Below are 11,834 nucleotides of genomic sequence, written 5' to 3' on the forward strand. Positions count from 1 at the left end.
CTGCAGAAATCCTGGCACATAGTAGGCCCCAATACAGGGTTCTTCTTTAGTAACTATGTGGGTTCCTAAGCTGGCTGTTGTAAGGAAGTTGCTTGGCCTGGAGTCTGAAATGTCTGGTGCATTGGGGGACGTTTGGCCTCTGGAGGGTTACTGGAGCAGCAAGCGCCCTGGCTGATCACCTATGGGTCCAAGGGCCAGCCTCCACCTCTCAGTGTCTGCAACAGATCCTGAGCTTAGAACTGCAGACCCATACGAAGCCAGCTCCAGAGACTCTACATTCTAGACAGCGAGGTTCCCTGTTAGATCCCGGCTTCAGTGCTTACATACAAACCACGGGTGGGACAGAACCTGGAGTGTGGCTCAGCAGTTAGGAGCAGGTACTGCTCTTCCAGAGGACCTGAGTTCAGTTCCCAGAACCCCAGTCAGGCAGGTTGCAACTGCCAGTCGTTTTAGGGTCTCTCACCCCTCTGTCCTCTGCGGGTACCCCCAGATGTGTCAGGATCTCATGTAGCCCAGGCTAGCATCAAGCTCACAATGTAGCCAAGGATGTCCTTTCATTTCTGATCCTCCCCCCTCCACGTTTTCCAAGCGATGGGATTATAGGCTTGCACCACCATACTAGCTCTCAATGGTTAATTCTCTGTCTGTCCCTTTATATTACTTCTGACGCTGGGCAGGTAGCACTCGTTGCTAGGAGTGATGCAAACAGAGTCAGGACCCCGTCCCTCACTCTGAGCTTGTGGATGGGCTCCAGACACTAGGACAGTGGGTTTGAGGCGCTCCAGATACAGGCAGTTTGGGAGTTCAAACTGGAGCCCTCAGAAGCTGATGAGGGATCTACTCCCAGCACCAACACCAGGAGGAGCCATGATGCACAACCGACAAGCACTTGAGCCAACTTCATAACTGCTCCCAAACTACCTGTGAGGCAGGCATTACTGTGAGGATTCTCATAATATTATGAGGGAACACTAATTACTCGGGGACCTTGGTGGTGTTTTCTGTGCCAGGGTCTGTGCCTTTTAGCATTGGCATTACATATAAACCACCTAAAACCCTAGCATGGTGTTGGCCTGTCTCACGTCTAACTCTTCCTGCCTCGAAGGCCTGCTGGCCTGTGACACTTTGACTACTTGTCAGGTCTTTGTTACATAGTCTTGGGAAAGAGTCTCAGGCTGTTGCCTTTAGACGTTAGAGGCTGGATGGGTGGGGTGGCACAAGTAGAAAGTTAAGGCAGAAGGATGTCTCATTCAAGGATAGCCTGGGCTCCATGGTGTCATACTGTCTCAAGAACCCAGAGAGAGAAAGAGAGACACAGGACAGAGACAGACACAGACAGACAGACAGATAGACACAGACAGAAAAGAAGCTGGAGGTAGTGATTCAGGCCTGTAAATCCTAGCACTCACTGGAGCAGGAGAGTGACCATGAGTTTGAGGTCAGCCAGCCTGTGCTCCAGACTGAGTCCACAAATGGGCAATAATTACAGAAGATGAAGCTTACTTGGAGAGAAATCGAGAAGATTTACGAAGAAGCTGGGAGTGAGAGCCCTTGCATGATTTGGTCATAGAAGCTTCCAGCACTCAGGGGTAGCAAATGTTCAACAAATGGGAGTCTTTTACTACCTGGCGTTTAGGTTTTTTGGTATCAACCCTTGCTTCTCTCTCTCTCTCTCATCCCCTGCCCCTTCTGTTTTTTGATGAGCTCTCTGTGTAGCCCAGGCTGGTCAGAATCCAAGATCCTCCTGCCTCTTCCTCCTGAGTGCTGGGATCACTGGCATGAACCACCCCAGCCACCTCTGCTTCTTCGTGCTTTGGCTGGGTCAGCCACAAAGGACTGTTTCTTGTAACTGCGTTCTCGGGTTTGAGGAGGCAATTTTCAAAAGGATCTCCTCTCCTTTGTTCCTTACATGGTGCTGTCCTCTTTTGTCCCTTCCTAGGACCCAAGAATCGGGGACAACCTAGGAGACAAGAGAGGTCAGTGGGAGGGTTGGAGATTTGGCTCAGTGGTAGAGCACTTGCCTAGCAAGCGAAAGGCCCTGGGTTCTGTCCCCAGCTCCGAAAAAAAAAAAAAAAAGAAAAGAAAAGAAAGAGAGAGGTCAGTGGTGGCCTTTGGATGAACAACTTAGTCGCAGGGATGGAATCTCTGTATAGGTGTCTATGCAGGTGACATCCACCAGACACTCATCTTCTAGAGTCTCCTCTTGAATACCAAATGGAGACAGGGAGCATGCATGGCTTTGACACCTTGCCCTCTGTGTTCAGTGTCCGGCTCTCTCTGGGCCTCTGCATGACGGAGGGGCAGAGGTAGGAGTTAATGGGTTCTGAGAGATCTGCCACCCTTAAGGAGAAATGAGATATTTTTTGCCTCCTGTTCCTTGACCCTCCCCAAAACAGACATCTAATGGTAAAAACCCCACAGCAAACTTACCCAAAGACGGAATAGCCTGTGGGGGGTGGGGGGTGGGGTGAGGAGGGGTGAAGTGAGGAGGGGTGGGGTGAGGAGGGGTGGAGTGAGGAGGGCTGGGGTGAGGAGGGCTGGGGTGAGGAGGGCTGGGGTGAGGAGGGCTGGGGTGAGGAGGAGTGGAGTAATGTTTGTCATTGGTGTTGTCCTGTTTGAGGAGGGGGGTGAAAGAGGCAGATATAGCCCGACGGAACCTGTCTCACACACTTGGTTTTTGGTCCAGCCCAGACCCCATCCTGCTACTAATATTCAACTTCTATTTTCAAATAAAGTGAGCTCGATTCTCCATACTTGCATCTCTGGATTTTTTCTTCCTTTCTTTCTTTTTCTTTTCTTTTCTTTCTTTCTTTCTTTCTTTCTTTCTTTCTTTCTTTCTTTCTTTCTTTCTTTCTTTCTTTCTTGTGTGTGTGTGTGTATGTGCATGTGTGTGAAAGAAGGTCTCACTATGTAGCCCTGGCTGGCCTGGAATTCACAGAAACCGCCTGCCTGCCTCTGCCTCCTGAGTGTTGCCATATTCTTATTCTTTTTCTAGTTAATTATCTATTATTAATGTTTGTGTAAGGGGAGGAGGAGAGGGGCACTTGTACCACGGCACACACACATAGATCAGAGGATAACTTTGCGGAGTTGATTCTCACTTTTTACCTTTACATGGTGTTAGGTTTTGGTCAATTTGACACAAGCCAGAGTCATGTGGGAAGAGGGAACATCAGATGAGAAAAGGTCCCCATCGGATTGGCCTGTAGGCAAGTCTAGGGGCATTTCCTTGTTGTGGGAGGGCACAGCCTACTGTGTGTGGTACCACCCCTGGGCAGGTGAGTCTAGGGCCATTTCCTTGTTGTGGGAGGGCCCAGCCTACTATGTGTGGTACTACCCCTGGGCAGGTGGTCCTGGGTTTTATAAGACCATGGGCTGAGCAAGCCATAGACAGACAGCCAGTGCACATCATTCTTCATGACTTCTGCTCCAGTCCCTGCCTCTAGAGTCCAACCCTGACTTCCCTCAGGTGAGTGTGACCTGGGGCTTGTAAGGAAAGAGAGAGAAAAACGAAGGAAGAAAGGAAGGAAGGAAGAACAAAAGAAAGAAAGAAAGAAAGAAAGAAAGAAAGAAAGAAAGAAAGAGCGCAAGGCCCTGGGTTCGGTCCCCAGCTCTGGAAAAAGAAAAAAGAAAAAAAAAGAGAGAGAGAGAGAAAGGCTTTCCTCTCCATGCTGTTTTTGATCATGGTGTTTATAAATAGGACATGTGGGCTCTGGGGAGTGAACTCAGGTTGTCAGTGTGGAGAGGTCTCTTGATGGCCTCCGCTGACACTTTTGTTCTTCTTCTATGATCCCCTTATGACTAGGCCTCAGGTTGGAGCTGCAAGAGAAGCAGCCTGCAGGAACTTAGCTGGAAGGAAGAGTCAGACACAACTGGGCTCTTTGTGGTCACTCCCAAGAGCCTGACCTGACCCGGCACCCAGCTCCTCCCCTTTCTAATCTAGACCTCTTTCCTTAGAGCCCTGCGGGGTCTCCATGCTTCAGGGGTTTCTCTTCTTTCAACCCCCCCTTCCTCCCATCCTTCTATCCTTCTGTCCCCTGGCCACACCATCCTCTGCATTTGAGGGCAAGGCAGTGTGGGCACAGGAAACGTTAGACTTGAATACTCACAGAGAAAAACCAAATCCACAACTGTCTGATTAAATGAAGCTTTACTTCAGAGCTGTACCTGGGACTGGCCTGCCAGCTGGCTCACCCTATGTCTGGATTTTTAAGAGAGCAGCCCCTTAGTGGTTTTTTGAGATCCCTTTTATAGAAAAAGAGTAAAGTTCATAGAAAACAGCTGTGTGATTACAGGAGCATAATAATTGGGTGTTAGAAAAAAACACAATGAAGGGGAAGAATAAAAGCAAGAATGTATGCCACGTGGAAGGGGAGTCTATTATGAAGAAGGTGGTCACAAGTGTAGATCGCAGTATCTTGAGAGCACATTTTGTAAGGCAGAGGGCAATCATACATCACCGGGTCATGAGTTCAGCAAGGCAAGGGGTGGGGGGGGGTCATACATCATGGGGTCACAAGTTCAGTGCAGGTTGAAAAACACATTTTACAGGATACTTTAGGAAACAGAGCATTGTTCTTGTAAGGAATGGAGACTTAGTAACAATGGATAACAATGTGTCTCCTTGGCAACAATGTGGCTCCTGTTTGGTTCACATCCCCCCTTGGCCTGTATAACCCTTTCAAATCTTTGACAAGGGAGCAAACACTGCCTGGGGTGGGGGTCAAGAGAATAGAATTCTGGCATTGAAAGTCTGGCAGATGATAAGACTAGTGATACACTGAAAAATACAGCACTCGGGAGGCAGGAGAGGCAGTAGATCACTGTGAGTTCGAGGTCAGCCTGCTCTACAGAGGGAGTACCAGGATAGCCAGGGCTACACATGGAAACCCTGTTTCCAAATGAAAAGGGAAAAAGATGATGATGATGAGGAGGAGGAGGACGAGGACGAGGACGAGGAGGAGGACGAGGAGGGAAAAAAAAAAGAAAAACACAGGGCCCAAATACTATGCTTAATAAGAAAACTACTATGGGGGAGCTGATGAGGGGAGAAAGCCATCTCAGCCAGAATGGCCCTTTGACTTGTGCCTGAGAGATTTGTTTATTTCCTATGTAAGTCATTGATTTGGTTATCATGGTGTGGAAGAAATCCGATACATTAAAACAACACATTGCAGGGAACTGTTGACGTCCAAGATTATATTTGAGCAATAGAAAGTCTACGGCAGCTCTATTTTGTAAGGCCATCACTCTTAACTCTCCCATTTCTGGACTAAAATATCTTTGCTGTACTAGCAGTTTTAGCTATTAAGCAGGCTATATTAGAAATCTCTTTTTGTGGCTGGAGAGATGGCTCAGTGGTTAAGAGCACCGACTGCTCTTCCAGAGGTCCTGAGTTCAAGTCCCAGCAACCACATGGTGGCTCACAACCATCTGTAATGGGATCCAATGCCCTCTTCTGGTGTGTCTGAAGACAGCTTCAGTGTACTCATATACAAAATAAATAAATAAATAAATAAATCTTTAAAAAAAAATCTCTTTTTGTAGCTCCACAGTGAATCCAGGACAGGTAACGCAAAGGCAGCTGAGAACGATACTGTGGTGGGGTCCAGGAGATGTAGGGAGTCATCATGGCGTTCAGGGAGAGACTTTGAAATCCTATTAAGAGACTCTAGTGCTTAATAAATAAAATAGGTGCACTGCATCCTATCCCACAGATGCCCTTATACCCTCGGGAGGGCAGAATGAATGTTATTCCCACAGAAAAGGGTTACACAGGCCTGGGGGAATGTGAAACCAAACAGGAGCCACATTGTTGTTAAGGAGCCACATTGTTGTTAAGGAGCCACACTGTTGTTAAGGAGTCACATTGTTGTTAAGGAGCCACACTGTTGTTAAGGAGCCACACTGTTGTTAAGGAGACACATTGTTGTTAAGGAGACACATTGTTGTTAAGGAGCCACATTGTTGTTAAGGAGCCACACTGTTGTTAAGGAGCCACACTGTTGTTAAGGAGTCACATTGTTGTTAAGGAGTCACATTGTTGTTAAGGAGCCACACTGTTGTTAAGGAGCCACATTGTTGTTAAGGAGCCACACTGTTGTTAAGGAGTCACATTGTTGTTAAGGAGCCACACTGTTGTTAAGGAGTCACATTGTTGTTAAGGAGCCACACTGTTGTTAAGGAGACATATTGTTGTTAAGGAGACACACTGTTGTTAAGGAGCCACACTGTTGTTAAGGAGCCACATTGTTGTTAAGGAGCCACATTGTTGTTAAGGAGCCACACTGTTGTTAAGGAGTCACATTGTTGTTAAGGAGCCACATTGTTGTTAAGGAGCCACACTGTTGTTAAGGAGACACACTGTTGTTAAGGAGACACACTGTTGTTAAGGAGACACACTGTTGTTAAGGAGACACACTGTTGTTAAGGAGACATATTGTTGTTAAGAAGACACATTGTTGGGGGTTGGGGATTTGGCTCAGTGGTAGAGCGCTTGCCTAGGAAGCACAAGGCCCTGGGTTCGGGTCCCCAGCTCCGAAAAAAAAAAAAGAAAAAAAAAAAAAAAAAGGAGACACATTGTTATTAAGGAGCCACACTGTTGTTAAGGAGACACATTGTTATACATTGTTACAAAGTCTCCATTCCTTACTAGAACAAGTCTGTTTCCTAAACCACCCCGGGGTAATCGTTTTCCCTTGAGGGGTGCATGGTTGGAAGTGTGTTGCAGTGGGGAGGAGCATCAGTGCAATCAAAACGTGGGCAATGAAGGACAAAAGCATTATTTACCAGAATATCATAGCTCGGAAATGTTTAGGAGGGCATGTTCCATCGAGTCCCCTGTTAAATTGGTATAATGTTTACATGTGATCTCTGTTCCATATAAATCCCCCCCTCTCCTCCCCAGTCAAGGAATTGAAGAATCCCCTCTGACAAAAAGGAAGGTGTCTGTCTGTCTGTCTGCTGGTTGACGCTAGGTGGAGCCAAAGATTGATATCAAATCTATTAGCTACAGACAAGGGCATTTTAGGTTATGTTAATTTCAATGGAAACACCTAAGGAGTCCTGTTTTCCTTTTGCCATTTTAATACATTTGTAATTTCCATTATTAGAATTTATTAAAGAATATTTAATCACGCTAAAGTTCACATTGTTACTTTGGGACAAATAATGGGACCTGGTGGGTGGGAACAGTTGCTGGCCTTACAAAGTAATATTAAGCTATTTCCTATGACAGGTGTACCTTTTTTTTTTTTCGGAGCTGGGGACCGAACCCAGGGCCTTGCGGTTGCTAGGCAAGCGCTCTACCACTAAGCTAAATCCCCAACCCCGACAGGTGTACTTTCTATTACCCTAGTTAAAAGACAGGATCAGACTGCCTAGGGGAGGGAATCTTACCCAAAGTTAGTTGCAATCCTTACAAGAACTCAGAGATTAGAATGGGACAATCCCATAATGGTCCAGCATGCATCCGAGGGACCATGGGGATTGGCCTTCCATAGACTATTTCATATGTAACAAAGTGTTCAATCTACATTAAGAGTCTTAGAGAGTGATTGAGACAACCTGGCCATGAAGGTCAGGCCATTGTCAGACCCCAAAGACAGAGGGAGGCCAAACCTAGGGATAATCTCTATTACCAGTTTCTTGTCTGGGACAGAAAGGCCTCTACCCAGCTGGTGATGGTATCAACAAGAACCAGAAGATACTTGGCTTGATGAAATCTAATTCCCAAATTCACCAGTACCATACCTTGACTCTGTTGTCCTGAGGGAAGAATATCCTTTTTTGTGTTTACCCGAATGCAGGTCAGGCAACAGTCAGAAATGCTTTGAAGTATTTCTTACAGTCTGGCAAGATCCACCACCCACATAGTTTTCCTTGGGCCCGCAAATGAGAATCTGGCTTGACTTCTCCTGGACCATATTTAGGGACATCTTTATTGACGCTGAGTGGTGCTCAGGGAGGATAGACAGCTGTAAGATGTTTTAGGGACTGCATTCCCCAAGTACAGCCTCTTGGCAACCAGGACTGTATGGTTGTTACCTGAGTGTGGGGCTTTTGTCTTGTTGGTTCTGGCCAGTGTATTATGGTCAGTTCCTCTGGCAGCCAGATGGCCTCCGCCAATGGAATGATTCCATGTTTATTTTTAATAGTCTTTCATTCTGAAGTGAGTGAGTCCTTCTGTCTAGAAATCTGTCAGTGAACATAATCCGTGGCAAAGGCATACTGGCTGTCAGCATGCATGTTCACCCTTGTCTCTTTAGCCCGTCTTAAGGCTTCCGGGAGAGCAATTATTTCTGCTCTTTGGGCAAATGTGCCTCTAGGCAGGCCTTGTGCTCAGATGACTTTCTATGACCTCTGCCCACCAAGGTCCTGGATACTTGGACCCCGCTTACCTGGTCCCTTTCCGGATGAAGCTCCTGCCATCTGTATGGAGATCTGCATATCTGGTGGTGAGAGGGATGTCTGGTCGTGTACCTTGGATGAGGTCCAGCATTTCCAGGCAGCCATAGTCATCATTTGGCAGCAGATTTGCGGGATAAATGGCCAAGGATTTATCAAAGGTCAGTCTGTCCTTATGTAGGGGAAGGGCCTGGTACTGGGTCAGCTGCACATTTGACATCTACCAGTTGATAGCCGTGGAACTGTTATAGTCAGAGTCTATCTTGTCAGTCCCCTTTGCAAGGACTGCAGTGGCTTTAATAGCTCTTAAACAGGGCCATGGGGTCCAGTCTCTTTGAGAGATAGGCCACTGGTCTCCCAAGGATGCAGAGTCTGTGTCAGGATCCCCCTGGCAATGACCTTTCTTACATGGACACAGAGATGAAGGGGCTTGTTGTTTTATAAAAAAAAATATAATGCTGTCTTTTACCTCCACTAGATCCGGCACCACAGTGCCCCAAGATATCTGTTAGATATCTTGCCAGAAACACACATCCCAATTCCGTGGCAGCCCAGTGTCTCTAGTTGCCACACACTCTCTTAAACTTAAATCGCTACAAGAAAGAACACACAACACAATAACTTCTGATCCAATTGATAAGGTATAATTGCCCACCTAAACATACAAAGCCTTGTACACATCCATCCCTTAAGAATATTCATAACAGGGGTTGGGGATTTAGCTCAGTGGTAGAGCGCTTGCCTAGCAAACGCAAGGCCCTGGGTTCGGTCCCCAGTTCCGAAAAAAAAAAAAAAAGAAAAGAATATTCATAACAGGGGCTGGGGTGATGGCTCAGTGGTTAAGAGCACTCACTACTCTTCCAGAGGTCCTAAGTTCAAATCCCAGCAACCACATGGTGGCTCACAACCATCTGTAATGAGATCTGATGCCCTCTTCTGGTGTGTCCAAAGAGAGTTGCAGTGTACTTATATATAATAAATAAATCTTTTTTTAAAAAAAAGAATATTCATAACAGGGTTGGGGATTTAGCTCAGTGGTAGAGCACTTGCCTAGCAAGCGCAAGGCCCTGGGTTCGGTCCCCAGCTTCGAAAAAAAAAAAAAGAAAAAAAAGAATATTCATAACAACCTGTAAATACAGAGTGGAATCTTAACATCAGCCTCCATGTTCTCTCCACGGCTTCTCTGGTCTCCAGTCTCCTCCTCTTCCCTCAAACTTTTCTCCCACCCATCCTTCCTTCTCATCCAATGACAGGCCTCATTCTGTCTTTACCTGCCTTCACCTGTATGACCATCCTACAGGGGCTTGGTGACATCAGGGAGACTGAAGGTGGGGGCCTATTTGAAGTTCTTTCTCTCTTTTAAGATTTATTTTCTTTAAATGAGTACACTGTAGCTGTCTTCAGACACACCAGAAGAGGGCATCAGATCCCATTACAGATGGATGTGAGCCACCATGTGGTTGCTGGGAATTGAACTCAGGAAGAGCAGTCAGTGCTCTTAACCGCTGAGCCATCTCTCTAGCTCCTCTTTTAAGTTCTTTGCCTGCTCACGTTCCTCAGTCTGTTTTAAACGGGTGTTACCTCTGATTGTTGCAGAGTATGAGGGTTTGGCAATCTCACCAAACCCAGGTATGCAGAGGTAATAATATCCAACAGTTCCCACAAATTCCCTGACCTGTGTTTTAGTGGTTGAATCTGGGATTTACATTATAGTTACTATGTAGGCTTGGCACAGCAATCTTTTTCCTTTCTTTAATTCATACCGCCAGCAGGTAACCTGAAAAATTTGTGCTTTTTTGGAAACCCTGTAGTCTAATTGGGCCAAAGTCTCCAAAAGGCCTGGGTAGCTCTTAAACAGTCATTGTGGTGGTTTGTAAATGCTTGGCACAGGGAGTGGCACTATTAGGGGGTGTGGGTTTGTAGGAGTAGGTGTGTCACTGTGGGCATGGGCTTTAAGACCCTCATCCTAGGGGTTGGGGATTTAGCTCAGTGGTAGAGCACTTGCCTAGCAAGTGCAAGGCCCTGGGTTCGGTCCCCAGCTCCGAAAAAAAGAAAAAAAAAAAAAAAAGACCCTCATCCTAGTTGCCTGGAAGTTAGTCTTCCACTAGCAGCCTTCAGATGAAGATGTAGAACTCTCAGCTTCTCCTGCACCATGCCTGCCTAGATGCTGCCATGCTCCCACTTTGGTGATGATGGACTGAACTTCTGAACCTGTAAACCAGCCCCAATTAAAAGCTGTCCTTTATAAGACTTGCCTTGGTCATGGTGTCTGTTCACAGCAGTAAAGTCCTAAGACAGCCTTCCATCTTTTGCTGCTAACAGTATAGCATCCACATATTGGAGAAAGGTTACCTCAGGGTACTTACTGTGGAAGGGGCTTACATCCTGATGCCTCCTTGAAGATGGTCGACTTCTTGAATCCTTGAAGCAATCTAGTTCGCAATAGTTGTATTGATGTTCCTAATTCAGGGTCAGCCCATTCTAACGTGAAACTGGCGTGACTTAACTTAGGCAGGGGGATGGAGAAGGATGAATCCACAAAGATCCATAAACCGTATGCTCTGGCAGTAATAGGCTGAGCAGTGTTTGGGTTCAGATGGTTGGATGAATGGCCTCCATTCAAGTGCTGACTTCCCTGTCACTGTCACCACTATGTGGCTCTCTCTGCTTCATCTCTCTGCTCTTCTCCCGTCCTGCCTCTCTGCCTCTCTGCCTCTTTGCCTCTTTGCCTCTCTGCCTCTGCCTCTGCCTCTCTGCTTCTGCTTCTCTGCCTCTGCCTCTGTCTCTGCCTCTGCCTCTCTCTGCTCTCTCTCTGCCTCTCTGCCTCTTCTGCTCTCTGCCTCTCTCTGCCTCTCTGCCTCTCTGCCTCTGCCTCTCTGCCTCTCTCCTCTGTCTCTGCCTCTGCCTCTGCCTCTGCCTCTGCCTCTGCCTCTGCCTCTGCCTCTGCCTCTGCCTCTGCCTCTGCCTCTGTCTCTGCCTCTTCCTCTGCCTCTGCCTCTGCCTCTGTCTCTGCCTCTGCCTCTGCCTCTGCCTCTGCCTCTGCCTCTGCCTCTGCCTCTGCCTCTGCCTCTGCTTCTGCTTCTCTGCCTCTCTTCTCCAGCCCTAGCTCCAGCCACCAACTCTGTATTCCACAAATACCACATTCCTTTCTCATAAAGATACTATTACTATAGTAGGAGAGCTTCTACAACTACTCTAAGCCAATCAGCAGGCAGACTGTGTTCCTAGTGTTGCCTTTTGGCCAGACTGAGGGCTTCGTGACCTCCCCTCTGGTAGCTTGTTTTTTCTTTCTGGGCAGTCAAGGAAGCAACAAATATGTACATATCCTGCCAGCCCAGGGCTGCTGCTGGTACAGCAATTAACAATGGACAATGCAGGCTACACCTTCACAGTTAATACAATATGAGTGAGGTAGATTCCTATAACAC

Source organism: Rattus rattus, chromosome 1, assembly GCF_011064425.1.
Source record: "Rattus rattus isolate New Zealand chromosome 1, Rrattus_CSIRO_v1, whole genome shotgun sequence".
Taxonomy (NCBI): domain Eukaryota; kingdom Metazoa; phylum Chordata; class Mammalia; order Rodentia; family Muridae; genus Rattus; species Rattus rattus.